General features: G+C 33.7%; 1 non-coding gene across 1 annotated transcript; it reads left to right on the forward strand.

Annotated features, from left to right (window-relative positions):
* The first annotated feature begins 19825 nt into the window (after positions 1-19825).
* LOC115522672 lies at positions 19826-19929 on the forward strand. Its single transcript, XR_003971558.1, has one exon. It is a non-coding gene; the product is annotated as a small nucleolar RNA U13 (small nucleolar RNA).
* The last annotated feature ends 5158 nt before the right edge of the window (positions 19930-25087 follow it).

Consider the following 25087-nt stretch of genomic DNA (forward strand, 5'->3'; position numbering starts at 1 on the left):
GTGTTCCAAAGGTTTTGAACCACTGTGTTTTCACTTTATTTTGTTCCCATGTACTTTTTATTTCTTCTTTTATTTCCTGGTTGACCTATTCATTGTTTAGTAGGATGTTATTTAACTTCCATATATTTGTGGTTCTTTCCAATTTTTTTCTTGTAGTTGACTTCTAGTTTCATAGCGTTGTGGTCAGAAAAGATACATGGTATGACTTCTATCTTCTTGAATTTGTTGAGGCTTGTTTTGTGACCTAATATATGATATATTTTGGAAACTGTTCCAGTGCACTCAAAAAAATGTGTGTCCTGCTGTTTTAGGATGAAATATTCTGAATATATCTGTTAAATCCATCTGGCCCAGTGTGTCATTCAAAGCCATTGTTTCCTTGTTGATTTTCTGCTCAGATGATCTGTCCATTGATATAAATGGGGTGTGCAAGTCCCCTACTATTATTTTATTATTATAGATTATTTCCTTTATGTTTTTGAATTGTTTTTTTGTATTTGGGTACTCCACCTTGGGTGTATAAATATTTAAAATTGTTGTGTCTTCATGTTGAATTGTCCACTTTATTATTATATAGTGTCCTCCTTTGTCTGTTGTTACAGTCTTTGTTCTGAAGTCTATATTCTCTGATATAAGTATTGCTACTCTAGCTTTCTTTTGATATCCATTTGCATGATAAATGTTTCTCTGTCCCCTCACTTGTAATCTGCAGGTGTCTTTAGGTCTGAAATGAGACTCTTGTAGGCAGCATATGGATGGGTCTTATTTTTATCTATTCTGTCACCCTATGTATTTTGTTTGGAGCATTTAGTCTATAAACATTCAAAATTATCACTGATAGGTATGTATTTATTGCCATTTTATTACTTACTTTGTGGTTGTTTTTGAAGATTTTCTCTGATCCTTTGTCTTTCTCCCTTTTATGGTTTGCTGATTTCCTTAGTGATATATTTGGATTTGTTTCTCTTTGTTATTTGAATATTTATTAATGGTTTTTGATTTGTGGTTACCATTGTGTTTGTGTATAACATCTTCTGCATATAGCAGTCTATATTAAGTTGATAGTTGTTTAAGTTTGAACTCTTTCTTTACTCTTCCTACATTTTAGGTATATGGTGTCATATTTTACATCCTTTTATTTTGTGAGTTCCTTGACTGATTTTTTACAGAAATATTCATTCTTACTGCTTTTGTATTTCTATCTTCATACTGACATTTTTGGCCTTTCCTTTCCACTCAGAGTCCCCTTTTATATTTCTTGCAGTGCTAGTTTAGTGTTTATGAACTCTTTTATTTTAGTCTGGGAAATTTTTGGTCTCTTTTCTATTCTTAATGATAGCCTCGATGGATAAAATATTATTGGCTGCAGGATTTTTCACATTTATCACTTTGAATAAACCATGCCACTCTTTTCTGGCTTGGAAAGTTTCTGCTGAAAAATCTGCTGATATCCTTATGTGGTTTCCTTTGTATGTAACTGTCTCCTTTTATCCTGCTGTTCTTAATATTTTATTTTTTTATTGCTATATTTTGCCTTTTTCATTGCAATATGTCTTGGTGTGAATCTGCATTTGTTGTTATTGTTTGGGGCTGTCTGTGCCTCCTGGTCTGGATTCCATTTCTTTCCCCAGATTAAGAACTTTTCAGCTATTTCAAATAATAATCTTAAATGAGTTGGTTTGATGTGTTCAATGTTATCATTTTTCTTTTGCATGACTGATTTTAAAAGATTTCTACTATGCAGGAAAAGTTTTATTATGCATAGGTCATAAAAATATTCTCAGAGGAATATATTTACCATTTTAGGCAAAGTCTACTAAAAAATAAAATTCCTTGTAATTTTTGGAACCACTAACATTTCCCAAAAGCAGTGTGAAATCATGGTACAAAGAGCACTGTATTTGCAATAGAAAATTTGAGTTTATTGCAGGTTTTGACACTTGTTGATCTGAGGCATAATAACTTAATAATCACTTAACCTTTTGCATCTATAAAATGGGATGGAGGTGCATTTTAATACACATAGCAGGAAAATACATTCTACAATTAAAATACTAATTATTATTATTGTTTTAACTTTAGATAGTATTTTATTAAATCAAAGTTACTAGCTTGAAATAAATCATCAGTGTATCATTATCATATAATCAGTGAATTTCTGGCATTTTTTCTCTCCCATACACCCACTTCTATCTTTTGGAAATGTAATTAGCCCTTTCCTGTGAGGAAAACATTTTGTGGCTTAGAGAGGTTTGACCTTTTATTCTCTTGCCAATAGTAAAAGCTTCAATTGGAGTGCCTGTCACACTGGCCCTAGTGTTTTCTAAAATAGAGAAACACTTTAAGATTTTAATCTTGAACATTAATCTATCTACAATATTCATTCCATAATTAATATTTCACTATACTTAATTTATCCATCTATCCTCCCCATCCTTGCATCAATGAATCTTATATTTTAATGCATTTAAGTTATAGATACCATCACAGTTACTCACAATATTTCACCATATATGTTATTTGAATAGATTTCAATATTTGTTTTGCACAATTCTTAAGTGTCCCATTGGTGACTGCCAGCATATACATAAAACAATGCAACCCAAACCTCTTCTATATGATATGAAATGTTATTATCTCAGAAAATTGTTCTCTCATGCCCCTTCCCATTCAATATCCACTTACATCTCTCAGCAGTAATTACTGCCCAGGTATTTTTCAGCCACAGGGTAATTTTTGCCTGATAAGCTGAAGTTTTTACTTTTGATGAAGTCTAAACTATTATTTCTCTTCTTTTATGATTAGGGCCTTCTATGACCTATCCTAAAAACCTCTGCTTATTCTAATCTCCAAAGGTATTCTCCTTTGCTTTCTTCTCAAATCTTTATAGTTCTAATCTATAAATCTAGGATTCATCTAAAATTATTTTTTTCAGTATAATGTGAATTTGGCTAAATATATATATATATATATATATATATATATACACACACACACACACACACATACATATAAATATATATATGTATATACATACATATATAAATATATATATGTGTGTGTATATATATATATATTTTGCTATTTGTTATCTAGTTAGTCCAGTACCACATGGCAAAAAAGACTTTTCTCCATTGGTGTTCTTTGGTGCTTTTATACAAAATGAAATAGATATGGGGTTCCTGGGTGGCTCACTTGGTTAAGCAGCCAACTTCAGCTCAAGTCATGATCTCACGGTTTGTGAGTTCAAGCCCCACATTGGTCTCTGTGCTGGGGACTCAGAGCCTGGAGCCTGCTTCAGATTCTGTCTCCCTCTCTCTCTCTGCCCCTGCCCTGCTCACTCTCTCTTTCTCTCAAAAATAATAAACATTTAAAAATTGAAATAGCTGTGAAAGTGTGAGCCTATTCCTTATCTCTCTATTTTGTTATGTTGAACTCTTTGTTCATTCTTATGCCAAAAGCATACTGTGTCTTCATTAACCTAGTTTTAGTCAGCCTTGAAGTCAGGTAGGATAAGTACCCCAAAGTTCTTTTCAAAAATTTTTAAACTATTCCAATTTCTTTATATTTCCTTAGAAATTTTAGAATCATCTTGTCTATTTCTACCAAAAAAAAAAAAAAAGCTTGAGGTAACTGATTGTTATTGTGTTTAATTTATATATTAATTTAGGAATAATTTACATCTTAAGTATACTGTATCTTACAATCCATGAACACAGTATCTCACAATTTATTTATTGTTTAATTTCTGTTTGTAGTTTTCAGTATAGGAGTCGAAACTTATTGTTTTAAGTGTATTCTTAAGAATATTATATACTTTCATGCTTTGATAAACAGAATTGTTTTCTTTTTTTTTAAAGTGTTTATTTATTTTGAGAGAGAGTGGGGTAGGAGCAGAGAGAGAGGGAGAGAGAGAATCCCAAGCAGGCTCCATGCTGTCGGCATAGAGTCTGATGAGGGTCTCGAATTCATGAGCTGTGAGATCATGACCTGAACTGAAAGTAAGAGTCAGATACCCTACACACTGCACCACCCAAGCTCCCCAAACAGAATTGTTTTCTTAATTTCATTTTCCAACCATTTACTGCTACAATAGAAAAATACAATTGGCTTTTGTACATTTAGCTTATTTCCTGTGACATTGTTAATTTCACTCATTAGATGTAATCATTATTTTGTAGAGTTCTTAGGATATTTGACATAAACACTCATGGCATCTAGAAATAGAATTTTCTTCTTTCTTTACAATCTTTATTCCTTTTATTTATTTTTCTTGTTTTATTGTACTTAGCAAGACCTCCAGTAAAATGTTAAATAGAAATTATGTGAATAGGAATTATTTGTTCCCAGTATTAGGTTAAAATATTGAATATTTCACCATGAAATATAATGTTAGTTGTAGTTTTTGTATAGATGCGCTAGTCTGCATCATGAATATATGTTAAATTTTATCAAATTCTTTTCTATATTTACTGAAATGATCATATGATTTTTCTCATTTAGTCACTTAATACAGTGAATGATAATAATTGATTTTTAAATGTTAAATCAATTCTGAATTTGTATATAACAAGCAACAAAAATAACATGATTGTGATGCATCATTCTTTTTATATATTGCAGGATAATATTAATAGTATTTTCAAAGGATATGAGACACAGTTATCTGTAATTTTATGTTCTATAAATTTTATTTATTTGTTTGTTTCTGTATTTATTTTAGAAAAAGAGAGAGAGAGTGCATGAGTGGGGTAGGGGTATGGGGAGAGAGAGAGAGAGAGAGAGAGAGAGAATCTTAAACAGGCTTCACACAATGTAGAGCCTGATGCAGGGCTCGATCTCACAATCCACAACCGTGACATTATGACCTGAGCCAAATTAAGAGTCAGACACTTAACCAAGTCACCCAGGTGCCCCTGTTTATGATTTTGTATTGTGGTTATATTGTCTTTATGAAACCAGCAGGGGACTATTTTCTGCTCCTCTGATGAAAAAGTTTGTATAGGATTATTTCTTCCTTAAATGTTTAATGAAATTCACCACTGAAACCATATAGTCACATAGCTTTCTTTGTGGGAGTATTTTTTTTATAATAAATGTATATATATAATAGATGTAGTACTACTCATATATTATACTTAATTTTGTGTCAGTTTTTGTAAATTTTGTCTTTAAAGGCATTTATCTGCTATATCTATGTTGTAGAATTTGTTGACATATTTTGGATCTTCTAATGTTGTACCACATGGTCCCAAGACACTGCTCATGATTTTTAATGTTTTTAGTTATTTGTTATTCAGATTAGACTATTTATATAATCTATTTTCCATCCAATTCCTTCCTTCAGTCTTTTCTTACTTCAGTCATCTCCATTCTGCTACTAATACTATCTAGTGAATTTTATGTTTCAGATTGTATTTTTTATTACACAATTTCCATCTGTTTTTTTATATAGTTTCCACTTTTCTAATGAGATTGGACATTTTTATTGTATGTTGGCATATTTTCCTTTATGTCTTTGATCACAATTATTGTAGGTATTTTAGACTCCTTTGCTAGTTCCAACATCTAGGTCATCTTGGGGTTGTAGTCTGTTGATTTTTTTTTTTCTCTTAAGAATGAGTCACATGTTGTTTTTTTTTTCTTTGTATGTTGAATTGTTTTGGATTGTATCTTAGGTTTGCTTAATATATGTTGTAGATAGTCTAAATCCTGTTATTTTTTTCTCAACTGTGTTGATTCCTTTTGTATTAGAAGGCATTTTATTTGGATGAATTCAAACTACAAGGTCTATCTCCCCTGAAATTGGCCAGCAATTCAAATGTCACTTCAGTTGTTTTAAGTATAGCTGAGCTACTTGGAGTCTGCCTTCTGCATGCTTTATTCAGGGGTCTGCCAGATATTGGTGTGGAACTTTTATATACATGTGCGAATTCTTCCAAATTCTGACTTTCTTAGTTTGCGCACACACACGCCCACACCCACACCCACACACACACACACACACACACAAACACTTTTTAGTAGATATAATTTTACTTAAATTCCATTATTTATTTTTTATAAGGCTGCATGTTTTAATGTTTTATCCATTCCAATTTTGTAGACTGGCCCCCCCCCTTTTGCTAAATTAAGAAAAATACATAACAAATCTTGAGCCACGTCCTTCTTCCCAGTGCTCACTTTTCTTAACTGTTTATCTTCCTGTTGGATTTTTTGTTGTTGTTTCACTTTTCAGTACTTTCAAATAATTGTGTGTGTCATGTGTGTGTGTGTGCTCACGCGCGCGTGTGTTTAGTCTAAATTTGGTTGTTTTGATAGGGGAGATCCCAGAATGTATATTTGGATGTATTTTCTAAGAGCACTTCTGGGTTGTCCAGATGAGTTATCTACATTGAGAGCCAGAGAGTGTGTCTTAAGCAGTTCTCATTTTGACCAAACCTTTCTATGTCAGGAACAATAAGATGATTTTAAAATCCCTTTGTTGAAGAATTATGCCATTTTACCTAGATTATGTAATGTTTAATGTTTTAACACAAAGAAATAAAGTAAATTTATTTTAGCAGAGGATTAAACTATTCTGTTGTGATTCAGTAACTAAATGAATAAATACTTATGATAAAGATTTTGTTCTGATTTGGGGCAATGTTATCTTTCTACAAGAAGCAGATAAAATCTCAGTCCATAACCCCAGGGGTAGAGGAATGTAATTTTGAAAAATTTTCTAAAATCTACTTAGTTTCCATTATAAGCCCCTGCCACCAGGTAGGGAAGTTAATTTTAGTCACTCAGCATCTTCGCCATCCTTTTCCCAGAGGTTATTTTCACATTTTAGGGGGCTTATAGGTACCAAAGGAGAGAGAAAATTATTTAGTCCTTGGACTAATGGGAGAATTAAGGTCTATCTTCAAGGGAGTGAGATTGTAAGGTGGATAGGAACTGGAAGTGGAAAGGTAGAGAGTATCAGTTAATAATTTGGAATGCATCTTACCACACACATTTGGTACCTAATACTTATCATTTTTGCTATTCAAACAAAAGTAATAATCCAAATATTTCACAGAACTTCTTTTTCATTTATATGTTTATTAAATCACATTTTTCTTTTTTCTAACAATTTGAAGATAAAATCAGAGTATAAATATATTTGTACATGTACACTCCAGAGTTTAGCAGATTATATTCTAGTTACTTCATTTATAAGTCATGCCAAATAACTTGTTTTATGAGACACCTGTATGCATTTTTGATGTAAAAATCAACAACAACAACAAAATGTTAGCAACATAGATGATCTGTCTAATCCAAGACATAATGCTGAATTATGAGACAAACATCTCTATAAGTAGATTTTTTTTGGTTTTCTTCATGTTATTTTCAGTTATTTTCCTTATTTCCAACAACTTTTTATTTTTAACTGGATTTTATTTATTCCAATATCCTATGTACTTTATGCAAGAAAGACTTCTCCAAACTATCCTTACCATGACAGAATATAATGTGCTAAGAATCTAAATGGGAAATTCTAGAAATGAGGATAGGTAAATCAAAACTTTTGGAGTCAATTTCTTGAATGAATTTTTATGTTTAAAATGTGCCATATTTGGAATTTTTTTTGAATTACCTAGATTTTATAATATAATTGATTTCACCTTAATGTGTACTTAATTTTTTTTAAGTTTCAAGTACTTTGAGAAAGGTAGTCTTTTAGTATTATTTTAATAATATGATATTCTTGTTTCATTGACCAAGAAAGGATAGCTGCTACAGAACAAAATGAATCTCTTATGGTCCCTGTGCTACATATAAACTGGTCATCAAAATTTTTCTTAGGATAGTAAAATTTTGGGGTGCCTTTGTGGCTCAGCTGGTTGACCGTCCAACTTCAGCTCAGGTCATGATCTCACTGTCTGTGAGTTCAAGCCACGCGTCCGGTCTTTGCTGACAGCTCAGGGCCTGGAGCTTGCTTTGGATTCTGTGTCTCCCTTCTCTCTGCCCCTCCCCTGCTCATGCTTTGTCTCTCTCCCTCTCTCTCTCTCTCTCTCTCTCTCTCTCTCTCTCTCTCAAAAATAAATAAACATTAAAAAAATTTTTTTTAAAAGGATAGTAAAATTTTGAAAGAACCTTGTGAAATTAACCAAATTTTAACAATATATTATGTTGAACTGGCTATGTTTCTTCTCTTTTCTTTCAGTCTCCTTATTTACTCTCAGCCTCCTCTCTAAAATGGGTGCAAGTTTAACTATTTGATCCTAAGATTTTCTCTGATTCCAAAAGTATTTGTTTATAATAAATAATTAAATAATAACAAACAGTGTTAAGTACAGTTAATAAGTATCAAATAACATAATGTAGTGTTCACTGTGTAAATCTTTCTTTATAGTAATCATTTCTGACTTGCTATTGTGAATCAACAGAGTTTTGATGTTAAATTGTGCTTGTTGATCGAATAGTTCACTGAGGGCACAGGTGCAATGGCCCAACACATGCATAAATTTCACATTTGCATTTAAGTTCCCTGACTCAGCATAATCTCCCTATCTGACCTCTCTAGTGAATTCTTAATTACTTATCATTTGTCATTACCTTCTTTATGTTGTTTGCATGGTTTGCAATAAATTTTGCATATCATGATATATGTGTGAATGTGTGACTATGTAGAAATGAAATCATTTATGTTCCAAGCACTTGATAGAAGCATATGTTTTTATATCAGCCTTGCAATATCAGAGTACTTTTGCATACATGGGAGATCCTGCTTTATTTTATTGCATTGCTTTGCAAAATAACCTTGGCTGTTATACTTCAAGGTCTCAGGTGTTGAGTCATTAGCAGCTATGAAATAGATCAGAATTGCATTACAGCTGCACAGCTACAAACTAAGGGTGATCCAAGATCTTTCAGGCTTAGCATCAGCATATGGACAATTCCTCAGTACTTGCCTGGAAAGAGAGTTAATTTGGGAATTTTGAACTAAATTCCCTCAGGATGACTTCTCCAAATGATTTTTAACTTCTGTAATGCAAACAAAAAAGCATGTGAAAATAAGCAGTGTTCAGTTAAAACAGAGAACAACAACACAGACATTTGTGCCAACATCTTGCAAAATTGGTCATTTTATAAAGAATTGTATTTTAACATATTTGATTACTACTTGCATTCACTTGGGGAATATTTACTTCACTGACATCCTGGGTACAATGAAGGTAATAATATTCATAGACCTGAACAATTTATCAGCATTTTTAAGTCTTTAGTTAAAAATTAAGTGTAAAGTGGCTTTTATCAGAATTAGAAACAAGAAACTGAGTTGCAAAATATTTAAATTACAGAAGTGTACATGACTGAACTTTTGAAATCACCCCCTAACTTTTCTTTTTGCTTAAGTCTTCTCCCTAACTATCCTCCCACTATATCCCTGAAATCCATGCTCTTAGTAACCAAATGTATTTGGGGGGAAATCAGATCAAGTATTCCATATAAAATCCCAGAATAATTTCTCTTGTATCTGGAATGTATTAAAAATGTCTCCGTGGCCTCTGAGAACTTTCATGAGAGTTTCTACCTCATGGATGTCATCTCAATCCACTCCTTCCTCTACATTTCAGTCACACTGATTTGCACATATCAAATGTATTTCTGCTGTGGTTGCTAATCACTTTACCTAGAATGCCCTGTCCCTGCCCGTGGATCTTCCAATGATTTTTTCAGAGCAGTGATAGGTTTACAAAAAAAATGGGAGGAAAGCACAGAGAGTTTGCATATATTCCCTCTTCCTCCACTCTTCCGCCATACCTCCTTTAGTTTCCTCTATTATTAACATCTTGCTTTAGTATGGTATGTTTGTTATAACTGATAAACGGATATTGGTGCATTATTAACTGAAGTCCATAGTTTGCATTAGAGTCCACTCCTTCTGTTGTATGATTTTATTTTATTTTTTTTTACTTATACATAATGTCATGTATCTGTCTTAACAGTATACTATAAAATAGATTCATTGCTCTAAAATTGCCCCGTGTTTCACCTATTCATCCTTTCCTGCCTCCTCTCAAGCCTTTGGCAACCACTGATCTTTTTACCATCTCCATAGTTGTGGTTTTAGAGCATCATATAGTTGGAATTGTATAGTATGTGGGCTGTGGAGACCAGCTTCTTTCACTTAGTAGTATGCATTTAAGGTTCTTCCATATCTTTTCATGGCTTAACAGCTCATTTCTTTTTATTCCTGAATAACATTTCCTTCTCTGGATGTACCACAGTTTGTTTTTCCATTCACCTATTAAAGGATATCTTAGCTGCTTCTGTGTTTTGGCAATTATAAATAAAGCTGCTATAAACATCCATATGCAAGATATTGTGTAGACATAAGTTTTCAAATCCTTTGGGTACATACCAAGGAACACAATTGCTAGATCATATGGTAAGAGTATGTTTAGTTTTATAAAGAACTGCCAAAATGTCTTCTAAAGTATCTGTACTGTTTGGCATTCCCATCAGCATAGAATGAGAGTTTCTGGTTCACCCACATCTTCACCAGCATTAGCTGTTGTCAACATTGTGAATTTTAACCAGTCCAATAGGTGCATGATAGTATCTCATTGTTTTGTTTGTAACTTCCTGGTGGCATCGATATTGAGCACCTTTTCATATGCTTTTTGTCATCTATATATCTTCCTTGGTGGGTCTCTGCAGATCTTTTGCCCATTTCTTAAATTAGGTTCTTTGTGTTCTTACTGTTGATTTTTCAGTTCTTTGTAATGTTTGGATACAAGTCCTTTCTGTAATAGTTTTGCAAGTATTTTCTCTCAGACTGTGATTTATTTTTTTATTCCCTTAAAATTCCATTCACAGAGCAGAGGTTTTTTTTTTTTTTCATTTTAATGAAATTCAACCTATCAATTTTTTTCTTACATGGATAGTCCTTTTGATGTATCTAAAAGTCATCACCAAACTCAAAGTCACCTAGGTTTGCTCCTGTGTTATATTCTAGACTTTCCATTTTTTAACTTTACATTTAAGTTTATGATCTATTTTGAGTTAATTTTTGTGGATATTCTAATGGATTTTTACAACTCCTTCTCCTCATTTGTATTCTCCTTTTAATGTCGCTCCCTCAAAGAGGCCTTTTCTGATCACATTAGTTAAAGCAGTCTTTCATAACCAGTTACTGACTAACCTGCTATTTGCCTTTTTCCCTAGCATTATCATTATCTAAAATCATATTGTCCTTTATTAATTTGCATGTTTACTTTCTCTTTGTGTATAATGTAAGTTCCAAGACTCAGTCCATCTTGTTGAGTACTCTATCCTTAGTAACTAACACAATGTTTGGTACATATTTAGGGTTTGCAAATATTTGGTAAATGAACAGGAAATAACTAAACTCACAAGCACATCATAAAAATGTTGAAGACCTTGACTGAGTGCCTTTATAATTACAAGGATAGAAAATTTATGGAAATGAAAAAAGAAAGTCCAGAAAAGGAATCAAGATTAGAATAAAAGTATAGCTATTTTGTTTACTCTGCCTGTAACATATATTAAGCCCAGCTGAATCTAGAATATGGTCCACAAGAAGAATATGACTCTTAGGGAAATTAAATGATTTGCATGCAAGTGTTTAGAGTTCCTGGTCAAGTTGCAATAGACTATTTTTGGAGAAGATCTATTCAGTCATTTTGAACTGTCAATAGACGACTCAGATAGATTACTTCTCCTTTCCACAAAATGCATATCAGCTCCTACTAATTTTAGTTGAAGTTCTATTAAGCAAATAATGGAAAAAAATGTATTTGTAATATGAGTTCAATTAAATGATAAATTATCTACTTTTCTCTTATATAGAAAAATAATCATGTGACCCAATCTTTTTATAGCTTCTACTGAATCTTAGAAAAAACCAAAACCAAAGAGGCTTCAAATCATATCCTTAGCTGCTGATGGGCCATTATGTAAGGATTTCTTGAGTTTTGAAAGCATATGTAGTCATATTTACCTGCAATAGACTAGGATGAGTGCTGGTTTAAACTAGAGTCATTATCATAAAAGTACTAATGTATCTGTTGGGATTGATTAGTCATCTATCATTTGAATCTTTCTCATCATTTTTTATAGTGCATGACCCATAAAAAAGAAAAATCCAAATTATTTTGGTCTTTTCTACTGAGTGATTATTAGTCACTCAGCATATGTTTATGAAAGAAGTAAGGGAGAAATATTTATCTTTTTATAGTTTAATCAAGCACATTATATTAAACAATAGTTTTTGGGCAAACTGCTATATAACAAAAATGACTCTAAGCACTGTGGTGGTTACCAAGAAACATATAACAATAGTTCTGCATTCAAGAAGCTTACTGTCTTTTTGGAGAAATAAGATTCAGTTACTTAAATATTAAAAGGAAATACCAAAAGTGATTTTAAAAAAATACTTGCCAATTTATTTAGCACTTTAAATGGACTAATAGCCTTCATATTTATTATTTTATTCTCATAGTAATTTTTGAAGATGTCATTACAGTGATTTTTTTTTAACTGGGCAAAATAAGATACAAAGAGAATAAATGACATCTGCCCAAAGTCCTTAAGTTGTAGAGCCAGGACTGAATTCAAAGCCAGATTGTAATCTTTATGAAGGCAGAAATTATATCTATCTATCTATCATCTATCTATCTATCTATCTATCTATCTATCTTTCTATCTATCTATCATCTATACTAAGCAGTGTGTACATCAGAACCTGGCACAGTGTGGTTGCTAAATAAATATTTGCTGACTAAATATAGAACTTAAGTTTTATACACTAACATCCTGTCCAATTAATTCTGCAACTCCTGGATGTATTATGGACTCTAGTGTATCTTAGTTTTATCTATTTTAGTATTAGTGGTTTGCCTGTAATGAGTGTTCAGTAATGTTAAATAATAGGCAAAATATTCTACATTCAAGCCATGCATCAGAATAAAAGAGAGAAAAGAGTTTACTAACTGTTTTCAAGGACACTTAATGAACGAAAATATATATACTTGGGTACAATATTACAGTGTGGATAGGAGATGAAAAAAAGGGGAAGGGCAATTCTAGTGGAAAATGATATAGGAACAATCATATAATTCCAAGGCTTAATGTCTTATCTTCCTGAGCCTGGAAAGAAGGAAGTCTCATTGGTACTGAAAATAGATGAGTGGCATTTGTATTTATTCTAAAAGTAAACAATGGAGAAATTATGGCTTAATATGAGGAAAGGCAGCAAGAGTTTGAAGAATGTATGTTTGTGTATATTCTTCGTTATGTATTATGTGCCATTAGATACACCATTAGCTTCTAGGTTTCTGCACTGATACATGCCATGAGTGCAAGAACAGTATAGAATTTCTTTTCCTATTCTATTCAGCAGTAATTTTATTTTTAAAGCAAGAGAGTGCTACATGTAAATGTTACCAATTTCTTTGAAATTTGTGATCCAACACATTAACTCTACTTATTACTTTCGTGCCTACATTTGGTAACTTGTCATTAAAATGATAGAACCAATCCTAAATGTTGCATTTAATAATTATTTGCCAGATTTTTAATTTATAGAAAGAAATATGGTGCTGTTACAAATACAACCACTGGGAATTGCCTTTTTAATAAGATATCTTTTGGGAATAATTTGGAAATTTTAAAAATCCACTTTGTATTTTGAATTGTAATGATGGACATTTATGTTCCTAGGGTATCCATGTAATACATACAGTAAAATAAACTTGTTTCAGTTTAAACAGGTATGGATATCCTAACTAGTTAGCATATCATAATAAAAAGAACTGGATAATATGGTCTTCCTGAAGAGAAATGACATTTAAAAATTTTTTAACTTGCTTTATTTTTTATTTTTTTAAATTTACATCCAAATTAGTTAGCATATAGTGCAACGATGATTTCGGGAGTAGATTCCTTAGTGCCCCTTACATTTAGCCCTTCCCCCTCCCACAACCCCTCCAGCAACCCTCAGTTTGTTCTCCATATTTATGAGTCTCTTCTGTTTTGTCCCCCTCCCTGTTTTTATATTATTTTTGCTTCCCTTCCCTTATGTTCATCTGTTTTGTCTCTTAAAGTCCTCATAGGAGTGAAGTCATATGATTTTTTTATAAAGCATTATTACATTAATAATATTTTTAGAGAAAAAACTAAATTACGTAGTTTGATCCCACCCTCCAAACACACTAATTTTTTTTGTTTTAGACTATTTCTTTTACTCTTTAGACACGTGCCTGTTCCTTGTATGATTACACTGGCTGGAATTAATGATAATCACCTGTGTGTACACTAATGTGTGTGTTTTGCTTAAATAAATCACATTACTATTTAGTTAGTTAAATGTCTATATTTTCTGTAGAATGCGTTTGTATTTAATGCAGGAAATTTAGTATACATTTGACTTTAAAAACTATTTCAATCCACTCTACACCAAACTACAAATTGTAATGGCATAAGAATTATCACATGCATTTTATTACCCTAATCTATTTATTGGAGGGGGTAGGGTAGTAAAATACATGTCATGTAGCTGTTAGAGGACTTTTTTTTTAGGTACCTAAAAAGAAACTTTTCATTCAAGAGAAAATAATTGCAACAAAGGGAAAGTCTGTTAGAAAAGTCTACCTCAAGCACTTAAGTTGAAATCAAAAGTCCAAATATTGACCTCTGAATCATGAGGGGATCTCTTATCCTCTATTTGCTTTAAAATTAACATTTGGTAAAGAAGCTTATCCTGAAGTGTTTGTTTAAGGGTCGATGTCACTCCTGATCAAGATCCTGTAATGAATTAGTACAAGAGATAGAATTTGGAAAAGAGAAAAGAAAATGTCTTTTGATTTTCAGGTCCACTATTATCAAATATTTAGTTTCTTTTTTACCCCGTATTGGTCTCTAAATCCCTATGAGAACTGTCATATTCATTTCAGTATCCCTCAGAGCACCAGGTACAATATCTTGCATGCAAAAATGTACTGAATTGAATAACCTTCCAATGGAGTCTACTGATCTGTATAAATATTCAATTGGCAGATTAGACTTGAAATGATAGTGTTATTGAACGTTGGCTGCCTCTTACAACTGCTCAGTTAACCCATTTGCATAGTCTTTGTTCAAGTGTTTTACAGTTTAGAACTTCATATTGGACCGTAATCCTAACATATTTTTTTTTTAATTTTTTTTTCAACGTTTATTTATTTTTGGGACAGAGAGAGACAGAGCATGAACGGGGGAGGGGCAGAGAGAGAGAGGGAGACACAGAACCGGAAACAGGCTCCAGGCTCTGAGCCATCAGCCCAGAGCCCGACGCGGGGCTCGAACTCACGGGCCGCGAGATCGTGACCTGGCTGAAGTCGGACGCTTAACCGACTGCGCCACCCAGGCGCCCCCTAACATATTTTAAAAGTAAAAATGAAGCCTTTTTGGGGTAGTTTTTATTTTCATAACAAGTGTGATATTAAACCTATTTGTTGATAAAATGGAAGAAGTATCTCGGGATATGAATTTTTTCCTGGATACCAGTTTGAGCATTCTGTCATTCTCTGCTTACAACATATTATATTTTTTATAAAACCAAATGTCTCAAAATGGTACACATGAGCTTCTGTGTTATAGCTCCTGGCTACATGTTTATCTTTACCTCCAAGCAACCAACCTCTTTCAGCTTATTGTGCTTCAATAATACTAGTTGTCTTTCTGTTCCTAGAAGATCTCAATTCTATGACATCTTAGGACTTTTCATTTGCCTTCAGCAATGAAAGCCTGGAATGTTTATCCTTTGATTAGTCCCATTATCAACTCCATAGTCCTACAGGTCTTAGATCAAATATCCTACTATCCAAGAGATGTTTTCTGACCACTTTATCTAAAGTAGCTCCCCACCAAAATTTTTACTGTTATAGTACCTTTTTATTTCTGTCATAGGACTTATCACAATGATGATCATAGTCATTGGCTATCTTCTCTAACAAGTGTAAATTCCATGAGTACAGGAACCTTTTTCAAACTTTTTACCCTGATATAACTTTTTATCTGCTATATCAATGGTACAGAACACAGTACCTTATAGACAGTAAGAATGTAAATAAATAAGCAAATATTTGCTGTAGAAGTATAGCATTTTAATATAAGAAAAAACTTTATTTGAAAAGTGAAGCATAATTCTGCATTTTTATTTGTTTAAAACCAATTACTAGTTAGTATTTCACATTGTGAGCCACCCAAACTATTATTATTTGAACAGTTGATACTCTGAGATATATGAAGTTAGGAAATTTTCCAAAGCTAATGATAGGGATGAAAAAGAGATCTGTGTATTTTGTTTTTATTCATGGAAAAAATAACTAAATTTGTTTTTATAATTTTTAATTGTAGATAGGTACCTTGTTATATGAAGTATTTCAAGTTATATATCTATATTGATTTTAATAATTAGTTTGAGCAAAAGTTCATAAATTTGGAAGTTTGTTGGAAAGTTGTTACTTTATAGAGTTGAAAGAAAATGATTACTTCAAACAATATATTGAAACCTTATTAAAATAAGTCCTAGGAGACTGAAAAAAATGAGAAATAACAGCAGGATTTTGTTTTATATGAATTTCATTGAGCTTAACAAGCCTAAAGGTTGAACTTTGAAGAGTTTTCACCATGTATGTGATTCTCAGAGTATCTATCCCACTTCAAAGAAACTCAGTGAGAATAATTTCATAGAAAATAAGGAAATTTGTGATCTTAATACACAATGCTATAATACTGACAGTATTTCATAGACATGCTATTATTTCTTGCTTTTCTTTGAAAATTTTATATCACACTGTATCATTTCTGTCTGTATATATTTTTAAATTATAACCCATGCTTGCCAATTTGCCTTTCTTAATGTGGACAGGGCATGTAACTGTCAGTCTTCTTTTGTTTAAGATAGAGAGATTGTGGGGAACCTGGATGGCTCAGTTCGTTAAGCATCTGCCTGGATTTCAGGTCAAATCATAAATTCACAGTTTTCTATTGGTGCAGAACCTGCTTAGGACTTTCTCTCCCTTCTCTCCCTCACCACCAGCCACACACATGCTCCCTTTTTTTCTCTTTCTCTCAAAATAAATTTTAAAGAAAAGATAGATTGCATCAGTAAAATCAGCTACTGTGATACTGATACAGTTTTTCTAGATGTAATGAAAATATAAAATTATCTAAATAACTTACAGAACTTGGTATTTTCCTAAGAAGCACCATCTTTGGGTGAAGCTTATTCTTTGATAAATAAATTGAGGAACCAAAAAGAGGCAAAGATGAAAATTTTCAACTTTCAATTATTTTCTACGAAGTTCATACTTTATTTGAGGTTTTGCTAAAATTCATACATACAAATCCCATTTTTCAAATAAAATAATTTATTTTAATTTCTTTGAATGTTTCTGTTTTAACCTAGAATTTAAGTTTGAAACAGTGTCATTTCAAACTTCAGGAAACAAAATGCATCAACTAGTGAGAAAATGCTACATTTTGACCCAAGTGTGGAACCGTGATTATGAGAATTATTGTGAGCAATTCATTTAAACACTACTTTTTTCTGTATCATATTTTATGCACTTTTGCATAGTTCTTGTTTTGAGAGTTGTATTTGACTTACCTTTCCAACTAAGATAGAGAAACAGTGATTGAATTTATGCTCCTGCCTGAAATAATAACAATAACAACACCAACAACACACAGACAAAATGTATGGCACAAACATTTTCAAGACACTGGACATTGAGCAATGAAGTACAGTGATCCCAGAGAAATAATAAACAAAGTGATCCCTACATTTGCATTAACTTATTACCTTGTGCAATTTTTTAGTTCACAACTCAAAGAAGAAGAGCCTAGATGGAACTTGGTGAATTCTGTAAGGTCAGGATATGGAAGTGAATTTAGGAATATCAAGGCTTTCAGAATTCACAGAATAGAGTTCTGAAGAGGAGATAGATAGATATACAGAGAACCCCAGAAATTTGCACAGGGTAAGCATTCATCAAAGAATTGGGAAAGCAGTTCATGTGAGGAAACAATATGAGGCAAAGGAGTCGTCTGAGAAAATTTAAGTGTTGCCAATATGCACACAGAGTTAATAACACCTGTTTCTACCAGTCACACTGGAAAATCTCAAAATCCATGGAGCATTAAGTAGGGCATTTAGGAGGATTTGCTTCAGTGGTAAGGAATAATTAGAACTAGACTAAATGCTGCTCTGATTCAGATTAATAAATATTAAAATCAAGAACCAAAAAGATTAAATTATTTCCAAGTAGCTTAATTACATCCCAGAACAAAGCTTAAGAATATTTACAAGAATATTTTAATGTCTAACACTTAAGAAGGTAATATTCACAATGTCTAGCTTTCTTATCAAAGATAACCAGACATAAAAAGAAGCACAAAAGCACACCTACTATTAGGAGGGAAAAAAATCAACTGAAACCAACATAGAAACTGACACAGATGTTAGAAGTAGCAGAGATTTAAAAACTTATTGTGAGGGGTGCCTGGGTGGCTCAGCTGGTTGAGCATATGACTTTGGCTCAAGTCATGATCTTATGGCTCATGAGTTCGAGCCCTGGATTGGGCTCTGTGCTGAGAGCTCAGAGCCTGGAGCTTTCTTCAGATTCTGTGTCTTCATCTCTCTCTGCCCCTCCTGCAGCCCCTCCCCCTTTTTCAAAAGTATATAAATATTAATGAAATTAAAAACTTATTGTGAAACCATATGTTCAAAATGTTAGGCAGATATACAGAAGCTTTACGAGAGACCCAAATCAAAATGCTAGATATAAAAACTACAATTTCTAAGGTGAAAAATCAACTGGATGGGATTAATGAAAATTTATATATGGCAAAATAAAAGTATATTGAAACCAAAGACATAGCAATAGAATTGTCCCAAATGACACACAAACAAAAAAGAGAATTTGTTGACCAAGGCATCATTGAGATCTGAGACAACTTTCAAGTAGTATAATGTACATGTATTTGGAGTCCCTAAAAGAAATGTAGGGAAAGAAAAACATATTTGAAGAAATAATGTCCAAAAATGTTCAAAATATGATGACCAACAAATCAGTGTACTCCAAACACAAAACTACACCAGTGCATATCATATCAAAGTGTTCCTGATAAAGAGAACATTTTAAAGCAGAAAAAAAACCCATATTATGTAAAGGGGAACACAATTAAGGATTATAGAAAGCTTATTGTCAGAAATGGTGTGAGGAGACCCTGGAGAAACATCTTTAGAGTGTTAAAAAATATCCTCAAAATTGAAAGCAAAATAATGACTTTTTCCATTATACATAATGGAAATGATAGAAGATAGGATATATATATATACATAAAAAGAAAGAAATAGCACCAGTAATGGCAACTATAAAGTAAATATGTAAGATTTTTTTCTTGGTGTTCCATTTTAGGACCTAATGGACAAAGTAAAACAGTGTATCGTGGGATACAGAACATGCATATGAAGAAAATGTGTGACAATAATAATGTAAAAGCCAAGAGAATTGTAAGGTTTTTATACTATATGTGTAAGTGTTAAATCCTAAAGCATCCCCAAAACAACAAACAGTTTTAGAATAAGCCAGCAAAGGAAATAAAATATAAACATAACAGATATTTAATTAATTTAAAAGAAGGAAGAAAAAAATGACAAGGGGAATGAAAAGCAGATAGTAAGATAGAAAGCAAATAAGTTTGTAGACTTAAGCCTGACATATCAATAATCACATTAAACACAAATGGTCTCAATACAATTAAAAATCAGTGATTATAGATCCTTTTGTAGTTCATAAGCGTGATGATTGGGTGTTCATGCTGTTGTGTGATACGTGGCACCCTTATATCTTGTTACGATGTCAGCACATTACCCATCTGACGTGATTATAAGATTGAATTTAAAAAAGGCCGAAACTAGGGGCGCCTGGGTGGCCCAGTCAGTTGAGCGTCTGACTTCAGCTCAGGTCATGATCTCACGGTCTGTGAGTTCGAGCCCCGTGTCAGGCTCTGTGCTGACAGCTCAGAGCCTGGAGCCTGCTTCGGATTCTGTGTGTGTGTGTGTGTGTGTGTGTGTGTCTCTCTCAGCCCCTCCCCCACTCATGCTCTCGCTCTTTCTCTGTCAAAAATAAATAAACATTAAAAAAATAAAAGAAAAAAATAAAAAATAAAAAAGGACGAAACTATATTCTATATATAAGAAAACTTAGAGATGCAAATCATTAAAAGTAAATAGTTGCAAAAGGATAAACCATGCTAACACTAATCAAAAGAATGCTGGTAACATTAATGTCAGACAAAGTAGCTTTCAAAATATAGCATCATGTCATTTTATAATAATGTTAACAAATAAAGTCTGTTAATAAGTAATTTTTAAAAAACATTATAATCCTAAATGTTTTTAAACTGAATCATATAGCTTCAAAATACATGGTACAAAAGCTGATAAATATAAATCCACAATTATATTTGGAAAGATAAATATGCTTTTCTGAATAACTAACAGAACCAGAATTGCCAGATAGAAACACAATAAAGACATAGGAGACCCGAACTGTATCAACCAACTTGACCCAACTGATCTTTACAGAATACTCAAACTCTAAACCGCATAATCCATATTCATTTCAAGTGTAGATGAAGCATGTACTAAGATCACATCTTGGGCAACAAAAATAAGTTTCAATGATTTTATTTATTCTATTTTAATTTACCTTATTTTATTTGAAAGAGTGTGTGTGTGTGTGTGTGCATGAGCAGAGGAGGGGCAGAGAGAAAGGGAGAGAGAATCCCAAGAAGGCCCCACACCCAGCACGGAGCCTAAAGTAGGACTCCATCTCATCACCACGAGTTCATGACCTGAGATGAAATCTATAGTCAGATGCTCAACCAGTGGAGCCACCCTGGCTCTCCAAATCTCAATGATTTTTAAATGATTCAAGTCATACAAAGTATTTCACTGACTGAAATGGAATTAAATTATAACTCATTCAGTTCCCAAATATTTGGAAGGCAAATAATCCATGGTTCAAGGAATCCAAAAGGGAAATAATAAAGTACTTTGAAATGAATGACAGTGAAAAACAAACATATCAAAAGCTATTGGATGCCACTAAAGCAGACTTTGAGAGGAATTTATAGCACAAAATGATATTACAAAAGACAAAAATGGCTGAAATTAATAACCCCAGCTTTCACTTCAAGAATCCAGAAGACATGAGAATTAAACTTAAAATGAATAGAAGAAAGGATATAAGGCTAGGTGGAGTTAAGGTGATAGAATAGTAGGACTTTATGTTTGCCTCATATCTGAATACAGCTAGATAATTATCAAATCATTCTGAACAAGCAGGAAATCTGAGGCCTGAGAGGACAAATTGCACAACTAGAGGGAGAATAAGGGGCCACATCATGGAATGTAGGAGGTACAGAGACATGATTTGGGGGAGGAAATAATCACAGGTGCTATGGAGAGGAGGGAGCCCTGATCACAGAAAGGAGAGAGAGGGGAGAGAGGGAAAGCAGCATGCAGGAGATTGCACAAGGAAAACACTTTGCCAAAACCATTGACTAGAAAACAAGACGGGATGATTATTGCATTTTCACAAGCTGCAGAGCTGGAAGTTTGAAGTTTTTGAAGTTAGCACCATTGCCAGGGTCAAGCCTGGCAGGCTCATTGGTGCTCCCATGGAGGAGGGCAGAGGCCCGGGAGAGGATAGCATACTCTGAGGATTCCCTGAGTCGCACTAGGAGAGAAGTTCCCCTTCTTGGAGTGCATTTGGGAGAGGTGACATTGCCTCTTGGGGACAAAAGAGTCAGCAGGCCCCAGTGAGCTCCCACATTCATAAACATAGAAGTAGAGACACCTGCTGAGGACAGATAACCTGGACACCAGCTTTTTGCTATGCTTTACCATAAAATCCAAGCCCCTGTGCAGTTGTGTAACTGCTTTCCTTGGACAAACTGGCACCAGACACAGTGTGGCAAGACCCTCCATAGAGGATAAGTGTGGGTCCCCATCATGCCAGGTCCCTGAAATTTGGTTTTGAAACCCAGCCATGCACCTGAGATAAAACACAGGATTACTGAACTTCCAGGAGGAGAGACAGCTTGGACACTGATAGGGTGAGAACAGAGATCTGATGTAAGCCTGGGACACAAGAAGAGAGGTTATTCACTCTTCTATGAGTGCTTCCTGAATAATGGCAGGCGTGAACTCCTATCTCTGGGGACCAGAGCAGGCCATCGCAATATTTCACCCCTCCCATCAGCAAGGACACACTTAAGTGATCCACATAGCACACACAGTGTAGGTTTGAGCCTCTTACACCAAGCCCCATCCCCATGCACTCTGCAGGTGCCTTTTTTATTTGGGATGTGTGATTGGAGCCAGACAAGAGCAGGCACCTCCCCCAAAGACCAGTACAAACCCTTGCATACACCAGGTCTGCTGATCATAGAATGCTCTAGTGGAAATAGGGCCAGGCACAGGCTTTCCTAACACACAAAGACAGAGACCTGGATAAAATGCCAAGACAGAGGAATTAAAGAACAAGAAGAGGTTACAGCCAGGGAGCAAATCAAAACAGATATAAGGAATATGTCTGAACCAGAATTTAAAACAATAATTATAAGGATACTAGCTGGGCTTGTGAAAGGCATAGAAGATGCCAGGAAGTCCCTCACCACAGAGACAAAGGACCTAAAAACTAGTCAGCTCAAAATAAAAAAAAAATACTTTAACCAAGATGCAAAAACAACTGAATGTAATGACTACATGGATGGGAGAAGCAGAATGAATAAGTGATATAGAAGATAAAATTATGGAAAATAATGAAGTTAAAAAGAAGAGGGAAAGAAAAATATTGGATGACTAATGTAGACTTAGAGAACTCAGCAACTCCATAAAGCATAATAACATTTGTATCATAGGAATCCCAGAGGAAAAAGAGAGGGAAAAGGGGGCAGACTGTTTGTTTGAATAAATTAAAGCTGAAAATTTTCCTAATCTGGGAAGGAAACAGATATCCAAATCCAGGAGGCACAAAGAACTCCCCTCAAAATTGATCAACAAAAGTTGGCCTACATCAAAACATATCATTGCAAAATACAGAGATAAGGAAAAAATCCTGAAAGAAGCAAAGGAAAGAATCTCTAAACTGCAAGGGAAGACAACTCACATTACAGAACATCTCTCCACAGAAACCTGGCAGGCCAGAAGGGAGTGGCATGATTATTCAATGTGCTAAGTGGGAAAAATATACAGCCAAAAATACCTTATCCAACAAGGTTGTCATTCAGAATAGAAGGAGAGATAAAGAGTTTCCTAGACAAACAAAAAGTAGAGTGTGTGACACCTAAACCAGCCCTGTATGAATATTAAAGGAGATTATTTGAGTGGGAAAGAAAAACCAAAAGCAACAAAGACAAGTAAGGAACAGAGAAAATCTCCAGAAGCACTGACTTTTTATAGGTAATACAATGGGACTAAATTCATATCTGTCAATAATAACTCTTGGGGCGCCTGGGTGGCGCAGTCGGTTAAGCGTCCGACTTCAGCCAGGTCACGATCTCGCGGTCCGTGAGTTCGAGCCCCGCGTCAGGCTCTGGGCTGATGGCTCAGAGCCTGGAGCCTGTTTCCGATTCTGTGTCTCCCTCTCTCTCTGCCCCTCCCCCGTTCATGCTCTGTCTCTCGCTGTCCCAAAAATAAATAAACGTTGAAAAAAAAAATTAAAAAAAAAAATAATAACTCTGAATGTGAATGGACTAAATTCTCCAATTAAAAGAAGACATAGGACATCAGAATGGATAAAAAAAAAATACCCATCTATATGCTGCCTAGAAGAGACTCATTTTAGACCTAGAGACACCTGAAGATTGAAAGTGAGGTGATGGAGAACCATCTATCATGCTGTAGACATCAAAAGAAAGCTGGAGTAGCCATACTTATATCAGACAAACTAGATTTTAAACCAAAGACTTTAACAAGAGATAAAAAAGGGTACTATATCATAATAAAGGGATCTATCCAACAAGAAGATCTAACAATTTTAAATATTTATGCCCTAACTTGGAAATACCCAAATATATAAATCAAGTAATAACAAACATAAAGAAACTCATTGATAACAATATAATACTAGTAGGAGACCTTGACACCTCATTTACAACAATGGACAGATCATCTAAGCAGAAAACCAAAAGGTAACAACGGTTTTGAATGGCACACTGGATCAGATTACCTAACAGATGTATTCAGAATGTTTCATCCTAAAGCAGCAGAATACACATTCTTTTTGAGTGCATATGGGGCATTCTCCAAAATAGATCATGTACTGGATCACGCATGAGGCCTCAACAAATACAAAAAGAGTGAGATCATACCATGTATATTTTCAACAATTCTATGAAACTTGAAGTCAACCACAAGAAAAATTTTGAAAAGACCAAAAATACATGGAGGTCAAAGAGCATTCTACTAAAGAATGAATGGGTTAACCAGGAAAATAAAGAAGAAATAAAAAAAAAAATACATGGAAGCAAATGAAAATTAAAACACTACAGTCCAGAACCTTTGGGGTGCAGCAAGGAGGATATATATAGCAATACAGTCTTACCTCAAGAAGCAAGAAAGCTCTCAAATACACAACCTAACTTATACTTAAAGGAGCTAGAAAAGGAACAGCAATAAAGCCTAAACCTAGGACAAGAAGGGAAATAATAAAAATTAGAACAGAAATAAATGACATAGAAACAAACAAACAAAACCCAGTAAGGCAGATCAATGAAACTAAGAGCTGGTTCTCTGAAAGAATTAATAAAATTGATGATCCCCTAGTCAGAGAAAGGACCCAAATAAAAAACATCATGAATGAAGAGGAGAGATCACAACCCACACCACAGAAATACAATCTTGAGAGAATATTATGAAAATTGTATGGCAACAAATTGGGTAATCTGGAATAAATGGATAAATTCCTAGAAACATACAAACTACCAAAACTGAAACAGGAAGAAATAGAAAATCTGAACAGACCCATAA

This window comes from Lynx canadensis, chromosome C1, assembly GCF_007474595.2.
Source record: "Lynx canadensis isolate LIC74 chromosome C1, mLynCan4.pri.v2, whole genome shotgun sequence".
In the NCBI taxonomy this organism is placed as follows: Eukaryota; Metazoa; Chordata; class Mammalia; order Carnivora; family Felidae; genus Lynx; species Lynx canadensis.